Source organism: Onychomys torridus, chromosome 1 (assembly GCF_903995425.1).
Source record: "Onychomys torridus chromosome 1, mOncTor1.1, whole genome shotgun sequence".
In the NCBI taxonomy this organism is placed as follows: domain Eukaryota; kingdom Metazoa; phylum Chordata; class Mammalia; order Rodentia; family Cricetidae; genus Onychomys; species Onychomys torridus.
The window spans coordinates 5,638,658-5,656,783 of record NC_050443.1 but is presented as its reverse complement, the minus strand read 5'-3'; the positions used below and the strand labels follow the sequence as shown (position 1 = coordinate 5,656,783).

Sequence of the window (18,126 nt, the reverse complement as noted above, 5' to 3'; positions counted from 1 at the left end):
ACCTGAGGAACTAGGAAGGTGAGGAAACTGTAGCTTGTTCTGCTTCTCTGATCTTCTAGCATTCACCCCAATACCTCGCCTCAGGTTTGATTTTATTAATAAGAACTTTTTAAGATTCCTGCTAAATTTCATTTTTCTCAGAATATTTTTATGCCACCATTTTAAAATTAATTTATACTACATGATACTAAGTATTCTAATACTGTGCTTTCTAATTGTGATATCATGCTTTTCCTTTTATTCTTACTTCAATATATATTTTCATACTTGAGTGACTATATTCTTCTGTTGAGTTTCTAGAAAATCATAAAGATTAGATATTTTACAGTTAAGAAATCAATTGAATGCACCCAAGAACTCTTTCAATATCCTATAATGTTTAGGGGTATATGGTCCATAGGTTATTCCTGACTGTACCATATACATGAGTTATAGTTCATGAAGAATCAAGCTGGTAGTCAACTGGAAGCCCATCCCTACTAGATTGTTTTGATTGTGTATGAAGTAATCATGAATCTTATTCAAGAGTGAACCTTGAAAGCTGTAATAGCCACAAGGCTGTTCAATTGTTGAATAAACATCATGAGAGTAACCAAACATTTTATGATTGAAGTGAAAACACATGATGCAACCTGTGCCAGTCACCACTATCAGAGACAAGCACCTATGGATCATGAGTGCTTAGACCCTGGCAAAGATCATAATACTACTATTCTGGTAAGTGCATATTATAATAAACTGCTTCCTATGCACTTCTCTTCATACTAAAGATTTTCATGTCTCTTAATGCTCATCAGAGATGCTTCTTTTTGTACTTCATGATGATTAACACCTAGTCCCACACTGTTATTAGGGATGAGATTAAGAGATTCTGGAAGTTTCACGTTAAAATTGAACCTCTATAACACACCTTTTTTCCCCAAAAACTCCGGGATCATTACAGAAGAAAAGACACAAAGAGTGTAATAACTAGATGTGGCAGATGATTCCAAGGAAACAAGTTTTATACACAGTAACATGCCACTTACTCATGTGAAGTTACTTGTTAGGACAGTATGCACAAAAAACACACATAATCAACCTAGACAAAATCCTAGCATAGTGGAGGGGGTTATGAAGCCCAACTCCTGTTGAAGAGCTATGGGTCACAGATGGTTTCTGAGAGACAAATTGTCAGATTGCTTAAAGATTCAACCCTTAAGAGGCTAACAGTGCACAGATAAGTTTCCCTGAATTAGGCACATCCTAACATGCGTAGTCTCGGTGTTTGTCTTGTTTTGTTTGGAACAGATGAGATTTAAAGAGAATAGTGATGGGAGGATATAATCAAGAAATTGGAAAGTAGAGAGTGGGCATGTGCTGAACTATAGCTCATATGCATCTGTGAAATAATCAAAGAAACATTTTAAGTACTAAATGTTATAGATCTTTTATTTTTAAAGAACTAATTTAATTTGTGCTGAAAAAGTCAGTGCCCATGATACAGTTATCCTTCACCAACTTTCTGATGAAATTGGCCTCAAAGTTTCTAACAACTTCCACTGGAGTCTTGACTAGCCTTCACTGATATCCAAAACTCAGTGCCTCCTAAAAAGTCTTTGTCTCTGGGGAGATATTCACAGGATTCTCTTAAGTATCTTTGTTAATGAGAATCTGAAAAAAATTTCATGAACAATTTTGTCTCCCAAATCCAACACTGTCAATGTCACTCCTGGTGAAATAAAAATTGTAGTTCATAGACCACTCCCTCAGGTTCAGGCTAGCTCTTTTACAACTGATTCTTAAAAGTCAGACTCTTGCCAAAGTCCCCACCATCTTGCAGATGATATAGACATGTGAGTACTTTATATTTTTCTTAGAGCCGAAGAGCCAGAAAATGATAGAGACCTGGTTAAGTGTTCATGCCTTGTAATATAAATTTTGGATAGAAAAAGATCTGTGGAAAAGAGAAAGAAGGCACAAGAAAGGGACAGTTCTGTAACTATGAAGTGAGTTAGAAAAACAGCAGTGTCCCTAAACCAGTGCCAGTCTGGTTTGGTTCTTACTGTAATAAAAGTCCAGCAATGAGGGTGACTGTGGGTAGTGCAGGATAATGCAGGCAATCTCTGAAGGTGTTGAGTGACTATTTTAATGAGTCATTGTGATAATTCACCTTATACTTCATGATATGTTGACCTACTTTGAAGTATTTTTAAAAATGAACTTATCATGTTTCATGCCCATATTGGACATTAAAATGGAAATATAAGAAGCACATACCCTGGGAATGTATAGGATGTGAATGTGTTTCTGGAGTAATAAAAGTATTCTCATGTAACCCTACATTTATCATTTGGATATAAAGGCAGTGGTAACTTTGTCTGTATTGTGTGGCTGGTGGTAAAATGACTGGTTGGAAAACTATACTTCTTGAATTTGGAAAGGTAACATGGAATGGAAGATAGAGTATTGGACAATGACAACCAAGGCCATATGATCTGAGTTATCTCTCTTATTTTGTCTTACTCTAGTGGTAAGGAGAAGCTGATGCCATGCCTTTCTTCACTGTTTATTGTTGTTGCTAATAAAACACAGGGCCTTGCACTTTGCAGGCTTGGGCTGTACCACTTAGATCCTTTTTATCCACACTAGTGCTATATCTCATTGGACAATATTTAAGGAATCACATATTCTGATTATTCTTTATTATCTCACATGTACCACTTCTACTTTAATCCACCATGAATTTCATTATAATAGATAAATCAATATGATAATAATAATAATAATAATAATAATAATAATAATAATAATAATCCAGTTTTGCTGCTGCATAACTCATAATCTCATCATTTGTGAAGCAGGGGTAGGCAGGTCTCTGTGAGTTTGATGTCGACATGGTCTACATTGTGTGTTCAGGATATCCAGAGGTACATAGAGATACCCTGTCATAAAAGCAACAACAACAAAATATTAGCAAATTATGCAGAATTTATGTCAATTGTCTTAGTTACTTCATTTTCTTCTCATGCTATTACTTATTAATCACATATTAGTATTTCATGTTGTATTGTGTACAGAGAAATAGTGTCAGTAATTCACTGATATTTACCACTATAACCTTTATCTCTGCGATAGTAACAATGCATATTTCCCATGGAATCATAAACACCAGGTGTGTCTTTTATTTGAGAAATTAAACTAGGAGATGGGACAACTTTCTACCATGTCAAATGACACTTAGAACATGGTATTTTATTACAATCTTGAAAGCCTTAGTTGCACTTGGCGTCATTTCCCTGTGTAGAGAACATTCATGTTGACATGAAAACCTATTTTTAAAAAGATGAAATTATTTTTCTATTTTTTCATTTTGTGTATATTAATGTTTTGCCTGCACAAATACGTGTGCACTAGGAGAATTTGGTGACTTCAGTGGCCATTAGAGGGTTTTAGTACCCACTGGAACTGGAGTTGGAGGTGATTTTGAGCCAACATTGTGTGCTCTGGATGAAACTCAGGTCATCTAAAATAGCAGCAAGTGTTCTTTACCACTGAACCATCTCTCTTGTGTTTCAAATGTGTTTGAAAACATGTCTCATGGCTTTGCAATCACAGACTGAGGTCACATGTTTGTGGCAAACTAGCCATGCTCTTGACCTTCTTATATCCACTCTGTCTGCAAACAGCTTTTTGATTTAAAAACTCATTTATCCTATAGTTTCTAAGATCAGACATGACAGTATCCACATCATACAGTTATAAAAATCAAAGAAGGTATCAAACTAATAAGGTAGCAATGACTCACAAATTGTCTGCTATCTGACATATGTGCACTTAACTCATAAAATTTTATTTGTCATTATACACTCAATTCTTAACAAAAAAAATGAAGTGAACTTTTACTAGTGAGAATATTTGAGTTCACTGGATATGACCTGGACCTTTATATGCAGAAATCTGTGACTGTGAAGACAAATGTTCATTACCAGAATTGAAAATAGTGATCGTAGAGATCTGAGCACAGGAGTGGTGTCATTCAGTGGAGGTCATTGATCAATATTCCTTTTTTTAACACTTCTTTTTACTTCATTGCACTGCATGCAGGTGGATACCAAATAATCAGTTCTCAAAAATGTGGTACAGAAAATCCTTTGACACTGTCATTCAAAGGAGTCTCAAAGGTATTCAGATGAAGCATTTTGTAGCTGTAATGTTTTCTGTCCTCACAGATGCAGCAGGGTTGGCTCATTGGCATCAATTTTCTAGAAATTACACTGGAATGTCAGCAAGGACACAATATCAGATAGGTATAACTTTGAAAAGCATCCACGGATGTTGTATTTTCAGGTGTCCTCTTTGAATGGTATGTTGCCACGCCCATGATGGTGTCTCCTGCATGACAAATGCCTTGGATGAGGTAGTTACATGGGAAAGGGGTGCTCACGGCCCTCGGGTCTATGCCCCCGGCGACCCCTCATCAATCTGCCTGACTCATGGTGCCAGGCTACACGGAACCACACAGATCTGCTTGCCGAGGCTGGCTGGCACTCTGCTTTGTTCTTTTTGCAGCTGTGATTATTGCTGTTTCCTTGTGTATTGATTCCAGGAAGTTAACCCTTAATGTTCCTGATGTGCCCCATAAAGAGAGTTATGATTCCTCAAAAGTGGCTTCAATACCCCCACCTATGACTCAAGCTCTTAGGCAAACAGTTCAAGAGGGTCCCAAAAGTTTAGGGAAATTCATGAATGATTTAGAACAAAAAGAACTTATGATTCAGAAAGACGAAGACTCTAGCAAAGAGAGAATGAAAGTAAAGGTACAAGCACTCATAGGCAATCCACACGCGCAGCTGACAGCAGCTGCGAGGAAGCAGTTATAGGAATTAGCCATTCCTACAAAAATTATCCAGGGACAAATAGAGTTTCTCATCAAGGGGTGATGGTGGCAACCCCCTAACTTTATTCCTAGACATAATAACTATTTAGAACCATTACCTTTCATGGGAGCTTATGATAAACATGGGAACTGATGGATGAATCATAATGGTATGAAAACAGAATGACGTAAGTTACAGTTCAGGGAAAAATTAGCTAGGTCCCAACCCCCCTGGTGCCTTCTCACCCACAGGCAAAGGTTAAATATTTTCACACATATAAGACCATGGTTAGAACTATGGTGGGAAAAGTTTAATTTTGATACAGAACAAACGTTTAATGATTATGTAGAAGGAAAACTACACCTAGGGCCGTAATGTTCTCTGTCTGGATGAGGAACCACAAAAGGGGAAATAAAGGCTGTACTCATGAGATCTGTTAGTCATTCTGAGAAAATTGTGTTGATTCTATGTCTGTCACCCTACTGGCTGATTGTCATGTTTCCTCAAATAACTGTATAAAATTCACTGCTTGGTCTGAGTAAAATTGCAGCAGCTTCACAACATACTCTCGTGTCTGTGTCTGTCTGTCACTCGCCGAATCTCACTTACCTTGAGTACCTTCACCCCATTCTCCCTCGGTCCGGTGGTCCAGCTGAGACCCAGTCCATGGCAGTATGTGTCTTTAATGATGTCATATGTATATGATCATTATATGAAGCAGCAAATGCATAAACAAAGAACATTTTTGTGATTATGTTCTGACAAACATTTGAAAGAATTCACATATTAGTATCTGTGTTGACATATATTGGATGGTATTTGTCAGGAACTTGTCCTCAAACTGATTCCATGTGTTTTATACGTAGATATCAGCTAACATTAAATCAACAAACTTAAACCACACTAAGAATTTTCTCTTGTTTATAATTCATACTGTTTAATTTTAAAGAATTAAAATTCACGGTAATAAGGGATATACATTTCGTGGGAACTTTCCAAGTGAAACATCATTTAGAACTCAGTAGAAACAGAAAGAACCTGTAGTATAAGTTTTTTCAGGAATCTCTGTATGTGTATACATAAAGCCATTGTGTGTATTGATTTATTGATTATGTGCTATTATTGAGCACCTGAGAGTGATATGCAGTGTGATGGTCCTAAGAATATTAATGGACTGTAAATTCCAAATTTCTCTGATGACAAAAATATACTTAATTTGTTGTGATGGTTTGCATAGGATATCTGTTCCCCATAGATGCATGTGTTTGAATGCTTGGATTATAGGGAGTAGCATTATTAGGAGATATGGTATTGTTGGGGTAGGTATGGTCTTATTGGAGGAAGACTGTCATTTGAGGGCAGGATTTTAGTCCTCAAATGCTCATGTTAGACCCTATGTGGGACTCATTTCACATCCTGTTGCCTGCAGATTAAGATGTAGAACACCCAGATACATTTCCAGCTCCATATATGCCTGTACTCTGACATGCTACCATGAAGATAATGGACTAAACCTCTGAAAGTATAAGTCACCCTCAGTTAAATGTTTTCCTTTATAAGCATTGTAATGGTCATGCTGTATCTTCACAGCAATATAAACCATAACCCAGAAAGAAGGGGCTATCAGTGAGTATGGAATTGCTCTGATAGGCCTCCCCATGCTTTTATTTAGAAGAATATGGAATTTGAGGTCACAGATTAGAAAAGTATTTGAATGCTTTAAGTGTGGTATAATGGGCCATCCTAGTAAGTTCATGGAAGACAGTGGTACTGAGCATGATTTGAATAGCAGAGGCCTGCATCAAGAGATTTCAGAGGGAAAGAATATTAGCATGTGTCCTAGATGCTTGGCTTGTGCTATTATGATGAAGAAAAAGGCTAAGGCTATTTTTGCCCTTACTCAAAAAGTTTTTCTGAGCTTAAGTAAAGTTTTATGGATTAATTCTGTTTGCAGAGGTTATCTCAAAATAGTCTAATGTTGACAGTCTTGTAGGTATTGATGTGTACTCCTATGAAGATTCATATTGAAAAGGAGCAAGCTGAGGAAGGAGAAATACAGAATGTACAATTTGAGGAGAAAAGGAGCACCAGGGGTTGGAATGGAGTTCAGTCCTATGTTCAAGTAGATAAACAGAATAAGAAATGGAATAAAAGGAGTAATGACCTCTGGAAAAGGTACCATCCATGTAAGTATATAACTGATAAAAAGGAAATTTTATGGTACTTTCTTATAAAATTGGGAATCCATCTCCCCCAAGACCCAGCTATACCACAATTAGGCGTATACCCAAGGAATGCTCAATCATACCACAAGGGCATTTGCTCAGCTATGCTCATATCAGCATTGTATGTAATAGCCAGAACCTGGAAACAACCTAGATGCTCTTCAATGAAGAATTGATAAAGAAAATGTGGTACATATTGACAATGGATTACTACTCACTAGAAAAAAAATGACATCATGAGGTTGACAGGCAAATGGATAGATCGAGGAAAAAACATCATCCTGAGTGAGGTAACTCAGACTCAGAAAGACAAACATGGTATGTACACACTCATAGGAGGATACTAGATGTAAAACAAAGATGACTAGACTGCTACTCACAACTCCAGGGAGGCTACTTAGAAAACAGGACCCTAAGAAAGACACAGGGATCACCCAATGACAGAGAAATGGGTGAGATCTACATGAACAACCTGGATGTGAGTAGGGGTAATGAAAGGCAAGGTTCGAGGGAAAGAGAGCTTAGGGGAACAGGAGATCCCAGCTGGATCAAGAACATAGAAGGAGAAAAAGGAATAGCAGACTAAGAAAAATGAAGACCACATGAGAATAGAAAGAATTAAAGTGCTAGAGAAGTCCCCAGAAATCCACAAAAATACCTCCACTGTAGACTACTGGCAATGGTCGAGGGAAAGCCTGAACTGACCTACTCTGGTGATCAGATGCCCAAACACCCTAAAGGTATTGCTGGAACTCTCATCCAATAACTGATGGAAGTAGATGCAGAGATCCTCTGCCAGGACCCAGGTGGAGCTCCAGGAGTCCAATTGGTGAGAAAGAGAAGGGATTGTATGAACGAGAATTGTTGAGACCAAGATTGGAAAAGCACAGGGACAAATAGCCAAACTAATGGAAACACATGAAATATGAACCAAAAGCTTAGGATCCCCTAACTCTATCAGGCCCTCTGGATAAGTGAGACAGTTGATTAGCTTGAAGTGTTTGGGAGGCACTGAAACAGTGGGACCCAGACCTGTCCTTAGTGCATGAGCTGGCTGTTTGGAACCTGGGACTTATTCAGGGAAGCTTTGCTCAGCCTGGGAGGAGGGGACTGGACTTGCCTGTACTGAATCTACCAGGTTGAGCTGAATCCCCAGGGGAGTCTTTGGCCTAGAGGAGACGGGAATGGGGGTGGGCTGGGGGAAAGGTGGCAGTGGGTGAGGGAGGGAGGAGGACAGGGGAACCCATGGCTGATATGCAAAATTAAATTAAATTATAAAATAAAATAAAAATTTAGAACCAGGTCTGAGGGTTCACACTTTTTATTAGAGTACTCAAAATGGAGAGGCTGTTGGATTTCTGATTTTGATGCAAGGTTGTTCTGCAGAGAAAAGTCCAGATAAGCAAATGTTAGGCAAATAAGTAAATCATCAAAGACAGAAAGCTGGTGAAGATGTAATTGTAAGATATCTAAGTTCAAGGACATCCTTTTATACAGAGCAAGTTTCAGCACAGCCAGGATTAATGGGTGGAGGAAATCATGGAAAATAGAAAGATGATGAAGATGATATTAAACAAGGAGTTATGTGTTCCAGCCACAGCAAACAGGAGAACTTGGGATCATTGACCATGCTATTCTGGTTTTATAGTCAAGGATAGAGGAAAGGGGTTATGGAATCTCACCTTGTGACTAAGAAAACCGATGAGGCCAGGTATGTTACAGTCTTGTCCATGCATGGAGGCCCAGAGAGACCATTGTATGTTGCTCTGAAGGCAACGTCTGAATTGCCTTGTCAGCACCAAGATGTTAGAGATGTCATGTAGGTGGCAACCTGCTGATGGAAGCTGCTAACAGAGAATGGTAAAAAGCTTAGAGAGAGAGGCATGTTGTAGTCTACAAAGGTGAAAAAGGCTAAGAGAGAGAGAGAGGTGTTTTATAGTCTATAAAGGTGAAAGGAGTTTGCAATCTAGTGAGCATTTTGACATTGAAATGCAGAATTTGGAGTTTTCCCAGGTGGTTTTTGATTTTGCTTTGATCCAATATTTTTTCGCAATCCTTTCTTCTCTGTACAATGGAACAGAAATGTATATACTGTGCCATTGTATGTTGGAAGTATGTGTCATGTTCTTTATTTTGATTCTAAAGTTGAATAAATTTAAGAGCTTGCATGAATCTCAGAAAGAGATTTTTAATTTGGAATTTAAATAATTGTTGAGAGTCTGATAGATTATGAAGACTCTTGAAGTTAGACTGGATGCATTTTACACTACATTATGGTTACAAGATATTGGGGGCAAGACAGTGGAATTGGGTGGTTTGAACAGGTATGGATCAACAGACTCATATGATTGAATATTTGGCCTGTAAGAAGTGGCATTATTAGAAGTTGTGTCCTTTTTGAAGTGGGGGTGTTGTAGTTGGAGGTGTGTGTCACTGTGGGTGTGAGGTTTCTGCTCTCTCTCAAATGCACAGGTTATGTTCAGTATGAGAAGCAGTTCACATTCTGTTCCATACAGGTCTACCTGTGTAACACTCAGCTACCTCTCCAGCACCATTTCTGCCAGCATGTTGTTATGTTTCTAGCCATGAGGATAATGGACTAAATCTCTGAAAATTCATTCTAGATGCAATTAAAATTTTACTTTATAAGACGTATTGTTGTTGCAGTGCTGCCTGCTTCACAGCAATAGAAATCATATCTGAGACAGAAGATATTCCTAGGACTGTAGTTATTGGCATGTAGGTTTACATTTGTTCTACTTAAGACAATGGAAGAAGTTTTCCACAGTGTTGGTGATTACATTCAGGAGCATTGCCAGGCTATAAGATTCTTGATTTATCTACAAACAAGTCCAAGTTTGGTACTTTCTTTCTTTTTATTTTCTTTTTTGTTCATTTTTATTTTCTTTTGTTTCTAATTAGCTTTAACATAACTTTTTAATGCTTGTTCATATTTGTATTTTGGTTGACCCATTCTTCCTCTCTCTGTCACTCTGCTCCTATTGCAGCTTATCTGTTGTATGCACATCATTTCTTTCTACTTTCACATCATGTGTGTTTTCTTTACTTTCCCAGGCTCTTACATAGAGACTGTATTTGAGTCTCTTATGGGTTTTATTCTAATTTCTGAGACTCCACACTTAATCATCTCACATAAATACATATTTCTAACATCTATAGGTAATGAAACCACATTGAGACAGTATGTTAGTGATCTTTCTAGGCCTGTCTGACCTCACTGAATAGAATACTTTCTATATTCTGCAGTAGTATCTGGTACTTCTTGAAGTCTCTGCGCATGTCCCCACATTGTTTTAACTCCTTCAGATCCCAAGAATCCTAGCTGATTTTGTTCCAGTTTTTGATTGTTCAGCTGATTGTCATTGCATGGCTGATGATTGTTTGGACCACTGCTGCCTTTCTTGGGACTGCAGGATGTAGCCTGTTACTGATCCCCAGCTGGTTCTGCCTATTTCTTCAAGGGCATATGACACTAAATAAGAGCATTTTAGACAACTTCTGCTACAGGAATGTGGTATGGTATACTGAGAATTTACTCTGACATCACTGCACTTATGGACTGTTTAATCCTCTGACTTCTTTCCTATCATTTCCACTCTAAGACTAATGATTATTATGTGATTATCTTAAACACAACTTCAATAGAAAACCTAAACATTCTTCTGTCCCCATCATTCATTGTACATTGTTCTTCTCCTTGAAATTTATGGTAGTTTTTTTTTTTGCCTTATTTTATCCTGTTGTGTAGCAGGTACGATTTTATTATATCAGATATTCTCTTCTCTCTAACAGCCCTGACATGAGTGTGCAGATGTGTGTGTGTCTACATGGTTTATTTTTATAAAGCAATGTCCTAACAAGATGTAAGCTGTAATTTAATGCAACATTCTAATGTGCTTTATGCTTTTAATAAATTTCATTATCTGAGAGTCTTGTAGGGCAAAGACACAGAAGTCCACTCAGCCTGACAAAAGTACAAATTAAGAGTGTGTAATCAATTGACTTTTTTGACATGGAGAGGAAAACTTCTCCTAATGAAGCCTCATATTCATTTTATAGGTAGTTTTTAAAGACATTCACACCAGAATATGTAAATCCTGGTTGGCAGTTGGCAGGGGTGGGCAGGTAGTAAAACAAAAAGAAAAAAGTTTAAAAGTAGGTAAAAACACGCAGATATTTGGAGCATTTTAATCCTCAGTGGTACAGAGTTGGATATTTTTCAGGGAATATTTTATGGAGGGAATGAAAAAGGGAGAATTATTTTCTTGTTAAACCAAAGATGGCTCAACCTGAGTCAAAATGAAGGATGCTTTGTCATGTCACAAGACATTGGTATTATAAATTTCTCAATCCATATCTTTTATTTTTAGATGTGATTTACATTAAGCATAGTGATGTTTAATTTGTGTCATCATTATTGTTGTGGTTTACTATTAAAACTAGTACATGAAAATATCAATAAATTTGGGAAGTCTTGTATTGTATTTTTTGTATGGGCTGTCACTTTTCATTGTTTCTCATGGGCCAATTCCACATCATTCTGGATGATTAATTTTCTGTGGAACTTGATGGATCTTCTTCCATTATCTGTGCATTCTGAGGTATTGCACATTCTCACAATGACATACATGGAAAGTAAATACTCCTGTCAACCCCTAGACAATGAGGTCTTTTGAAGTTCTGGCAGGGCATGCCTGGAAAAACTGAGCTTAAAACACTCTTAGTCCCAGACTCTCAGTAGCCCCATAGAATAATGGCTTCTTCCTCTGCAGGGAGTAAATATTTGTCAGTATTCATTTGAAAAGAAGGCAGTGGTAACATATTCAAAAGGGAATTATTCCAAACCAGAAATGGACTTCTTGAATCTATCAATAAATAATTTTCTTATTACAATGTACAACTTGATTTCTGGTAAATTTCGCACTAATTTTCTACTTACTAGCCATTTACAGCACATAATGTACACTAAAGCCCACAGATTTGATTCACATGAAGGTAATTGCAGGCGATTCCTTGATCATTTTCTGTGTCCCAAACAGTGATGGGTTTGGGATTTTAGCTTTCTTGAATGGTTATGGATGTAAGCTCCAAATCCTTCCACATTCAAGGATTTAGTAGAGTGTGGCTATTTTCCCCACCTGCATCTTGAGTGTCTACCAGGCCCTGACAATTAGTCCCAGGAAATCATGTTGGAAGGATCATAAAGTCAATGTTGAGAAGAAAATTAATGCCACATTTCACTCTTCTGGATCTTGTACATGTTGATTAATGATGCAAATTAATAATGAATTTCATTCATTTTACATACACATTTGTGATAAAATTAAATTTTGCATATTGTTCCATTTTAGAGTGAGAAGAAATTTGTATATCCCTCTATGAAGCATTGGATTTTACTCTGAAATCTTCTTTTCTATGCTCATGGCCTGGTCCAGTGGCTCAGTGATTGCCATTCTGCACAGACACAAGCAGAGGGCTCAATATATCTACAGCACACATGTTTCAGCAGAAACTCCCCTGGATCTAGAGCCTCTCAGAACATTCTGATCCTAGTGACTACCTCTCTGGCTTTTCATACTCTCTCCTCCATTTTAAGAGGCTATATTATTCTTTTCTGTAATAACAGTTGGTTTCTGCTGAACATCAATAACCCCACGTCTCTGTGTTTCCAATATTTGCCTATCTTATCTCATTAAATAGAATACTTTCTATATTCTGCTGTAGTTATTGCTTAGAGTGCTCTACAGAATCAGTGTATGATGACGGAGAGACTGTGTATCTGGTAGTTCCTCAGTCTCAGCTCTTGTTCCCACTTTGTTTTAACTTATTCAGATCCCAAGTTTCCTAGCTGAATTTGTTCCAGTTATCAAGTGATATTATAAATTTATCATTGCATACTTTTATGTTATACAGAATATACATAAAGCATTGACATATCTAATTTTTGACATGACTGAAGTTGTTTTCTTTTACAACATGACTGGCAAATATCAATATATTCTGGAACTCTTGTATCTTATTTTTGTTTGTATGGGCTATCATTTATCACTGTTTCTCATGGGCCAATGTCGCTTCCATCTGAATGATTCATTTTCTATAAAACTTGATGGCAGTCTTTCCACCATTATGCACATCCTGAGATATTGCATGTTCATATTGTAATGTGCATCAAAAGTAACTATTCCTGTGAAACATTTGAAAATGATTATTTTTCAAGTGGGCAGGGCTGGTCTTGATCAACCCAGCTTAAAAGGCTTTCTGTTTCAGTCTCTCATTAGCCCCATTGATTGACAGCTTCTTCCTCCATTATAGGCTGTAAATATTTGTCAGTTTTTATTTGAAAAGAATAACAGAGTGTCTACATACTAAAGGAAATTGTGTCAAATCACACAATGGACTTCTGGAATCTGGCAATCATTTTTATTTTCCTATCATAAACTACAACTGGAATTCTTGGAAATTCCTCTCCAATTTTCTGCATTCTTGTCCTTTATTGCACAGAATGCACTTTAAAGTCTATAGATTTAATTCTTATACACAAAGCAATAGCTGATCTCTTCATAGTTCTCTCTCAAGGAGTGCCCCAAACAATGGTAGTTTTGGGCTTCAAGCATTTCTTCAATGAGTTTGGATGCAAGATCCTATTGTACATACAAGGATTTGGTAGGAATTTGTTCATTGGCACCACCTGCCACTTGAGTGTCTTCCAAGCCTTGACCATTTGTCCCAGGAATTCCAGTTGGAAGGAGTAAAAAGTCAAAGTTGAGAAGAACATTGACTTCCATATTTCCTTCCTCTAGATCATGTACATATTCATAAATTTCATTCATTTTGCATACACATTTGTAAACAGGAATAGCAAAAATGTGACCATAAAATGAGATTTGGGATTCTGCTGCATTGAAAGCGAGGGTATAATTAGTGATTCACCCTATGCTGCATTTATGGTGCGCCCTAAAGTCATCTCTTCTGTGCTCATGACCTAGACCAGTGGATCCATGATTGTCATTTTGTACAGACACACACAGAGTGTTCAACACATTCACAGCACTCATGGTTCCAGCAGAAAATCCCTGGGATCCATTATAACTCAGAACATTATTATCCAAGTGTCTACCTTCCTGGCTTTTTACACACTCTCTCTCCATCTTACAAAGGCTACATTACTCTTTTGTATAATAACAGCTGTTGGCTGGTGAATATCAATAACCTCAGTTCTCTGTGTTTTTCATCTTTTTGCCTGTCTTACCTCTCTGAATAGAATACTTTCTATATTCTGCTGTAGCTACTCCCTAGGGTGCTCTACATTGCCAATGTAGGGAAGAATGTTCCTATCTGGTAGGAACATTCCTAGGTCTCTCCTCTTATCCCCACCCTGTTTTTCCTCATTCAGATCTCAAGATTCTTAGCTGATTACATTCCCGTTCTTTGGTGGTGTTATAATTTCTCATTCCATATCTTTTATTTTATATAAGATATACATAAAACATTGACATATTTGATTGTTTGACATTATTGAGGTTGTTTTCTTTTATAATACTACTAGAAAATATCAATATATTCTGAAAGTCTTGTATCTTATTTTTGTTTGTATGGGCTGTTACTTTTCATTGTTTCTCATGGGATAATGTCACACCATTTTGAATGATTCATTTTTTTATGAATCATGATGGTTCTCCTTCCACCATTATATACATTCTGAGGTATGTTGCATGTTCACACAGTGACATACATGAAAAGTAACTACTCCTGTGACACATTTGAGAAGGATTACTTTCCAAATTTGTCAGGACTGGCCTTGGTCAACTTAGCTTAAAAGACTTTCTGTTTCAATCTCTCATTAGCCCTGTTGATTAAAGGCTTCATCCAGATCTACAGGCTGTAAATGTTTGTCAGTACTTATTTGAATAGAATAATAGTGGGCTCCACATTCTAAAGGAAATTGTAGCAAATCACCCAAAGGACTTCTGGAATTTGACAGTCATTTTTATTTTCCCATCATAAACTACAACTGGAATTCTGGGAAATTTCTTTCTAATTTTCTGCTATCCCATCCTATACTGCAGAGAATGTACATTAAAGTCCACAGATTTGATTCTCATGCGCATAACTGCAGCCAATGTCTTGATCATCCTTTCATATGGAGTGCCCCAAACAATGGTAGTTTTTTGATTTAAGCACTTCTTGAGTGATTTTGGATGCAAGCTCCTAATGTACATTCAAAGAGTTGGTAGAAGCCATTGGCACTACCTGCTTCTTGAGTGTCTTGCAGGGCTTGACCATTAGTCCCAGGAAATCCTACTGGGAGAATCATAGGGTCAAAGTTGAGTACATTGGCTACCACATTTCCCTCCTCTGGTTCCTGTATATGCTGATAAATTTTATTTATTTTGCATATACTCTTGTCCACAGGAATAACAAAAATGTGACAAGAAAACGAGATTTTGAATACTGCTGCTTTGAAGGTGAGAGTGTATTTGGTGATTCACTCTATGCAGCATTGGTAGTGTGCCCTGAATTCTTCTTGTCCATGCTCATGGCCTGGTCCAGTGGCTCCTTGATTATCATTATGTATAGACACAAGCACAGGGCTCAACACATCCATAGCACTCATGGATCAAGCAGAAACTACCCTGAATCCAGAATCATGCAGAACGTTCTGATCCTAGTGTCTAACCTTCTGACTTTTTACACTGTCTCCTCCATCTTAATGGGCTACATTGATTGTTTGTATAATCACAATTGGTGCCTGGGAACCATCAGTCACTTCACTTCTATGTGTTTCCCATCTTTTGGTTCCTTTGTTCTCATGAATCATTACTCTATTATATCCAGGCTTAGTTGCTACGCCCACAGCTGTGACACCTGTGTAGCTGTAGCAAGTATGCCGCTGCGCTGGGGCCCAGCAGCTGAAGGGTTGAGGTTGGAGCTTCCCGGAGCGTGGCCTCAGGCGGTTCCCCCACAATCTGCAATCGTCATGCAGAATAAAAATGTTACAAGGGAATAAACATAGCGTGCCAGACCCTTCTAGAGAGAAAGAGTTAGAGAAAAATTCCCCAGCACACACTTCCCGGGAAGTATACACAGTACTTCTTAGGAGGGAGCTGGTGGACAGCCCCTAGGTGGACCCCCGAAAGTGGAAGTTACCTAGAGCCGCTCCCATATACAGGAAGTTATGATGAAGTTGGGAACAGATGGGTAAATTATGAGGGGAAAAAACAGCTTTGAAAGCAAATGGGCATATGATAGTAAAATATAACCCAGACTGGTAAGAGTTTGGCTCCCCACAGATGTGGTCACTGGCGCGAGACAGATTTCACAAAATTCTGAGATCATGCCCTCAGACAATAACCACAATGTACTCTCGCTGCAGAAGTGATACACAAAAATAGATATGGATGTCTCTTGTTATTGTTTCTTGCTGATTCTGAGTAATTGTAAAAAATAATGGCCTGATGTAACCCCCTGCCAAGTTCCTCGATTGTAAAAGTATATAAGCATTGCCTATACAGAAGTAAAATTGCAGCAGCACATCAACACATGTGTCTGTCTGTCATTCTCCTCGCCGATTCCTGACTTCTCCTTGAGCCTTCTCCCTGGTTCTCCCGCAGTGGTGGTCTCCCTCTGGGTGGTCTGCGGCACTTAGTTTGGACTTGAAAAGAAATAAAATAATTTAAATTCATTTTAAGTATGGAAATTATATGTTTTTCTGGGTATCCAATTTTTTACTCATTTGATACCCTCATAAGGTCAATGCAGACAGTTATGTAGAAAGCTGAAATGAATATGGGAGTTCTGTCAGTTAATGGAATCAGCAGCCAACATAATCCAAGTCTATTGAGTGAGGCCCATTATACTCTTAAGCTCAAAACTGTGAGAGTCTTCCATTTGTCCACCTGATATTCAAAGGAGCCAGCAAAATCTTTCAATAAATATGCCCTTCTTGTGGCTTTACTTCTTTCAGTGAATCTTGGTTGCTTGGTGATTTCACATACAGTTCTTTGTATTACATTCTAACTGCATAAAATACTGAAATAGTGTCTTGCCATGAATTGCGCATCAGGAGACCCTGGTCCCATCATCATTTCTCTAGCCTGCATCAATACTAGAAAAAACTAGGATTAATATCTGTCACCTCATTCAAAAATCAATTCAAAAAGATTGAAGGTTCTGGTGATATTCTGAATTTTGATTATTAGTATTTTACTGAGCTTTTTAGCATCATCAGGGATATTGACTTGTAATTTCCTTTGCTGTTGTTCTTCATCTGGTTTGGCATCAGTGTAGTGCTGGCATCACCAAAGGAATTTGAAAGAATCTAATACCGCCATAATAGATATCAGCTTTGTGGTTTCTCAGAAAATGGAAAATGGAACTACTATTTGAAGCAGGCATTCTACTTCTTGTCATATACCCAGAGAACTCCATATAATACCCTAGAGACATTTGATCATCCATTTTCATTTCCACAAGGAAATGGGGGCCACTTCCATATGCATAAACAGATAAATTAATAATTAAATTTGTGTTCATATGCAAAATGGAATATTACTTGACTATAGTTAATGATGAAATCACGAAATGTGTAGGAAAATTGTCAGATTTCTTAAGGGATATTAAGTCAGCTCACACAAACTCAGAATGAACATAAAAAATCACTTGTTTACTATTGTATGAAGATTCTATCCACTAATGTCTACTGGTATATATGCAAATTGATACAAGTATAACTTCAGGATAACATTTTGAACAGATACCCAGAAAAGTAGGATTAAGTGATGATTAGGTAAAAGGATCTATGTGTTATGAATGAATGTATAAATATATTCATTTTTTGATTTTTTACTCCATCAATTTTCATGATTTCTGATGCAAGGGCCATAAAATGTACTTGCTGGTGACAACAAATAACCTGAATCAATGCTGCAATTCTTCAGTGAGACTATTCTCACTACATCAACAGTGAAATGTACAGAATCTGGGCATGGCCAAGTGCTGGAATGTTGGCTATTTCAATGATG

The 18,126-nt window shown here is 37.6% G+C and overlaps 1 pseudogene; it reads left to right on the top strand.

Annotated features, from left to right (window-relative positions):
* The first annotated feature begins 582 nt into the window (after positions 1-582).
* LOC118597210 overlaps positions 583-18,126 on the top strand; it is a 30,661-nt pseudogene continuing 13,117 nt past the window's right edge.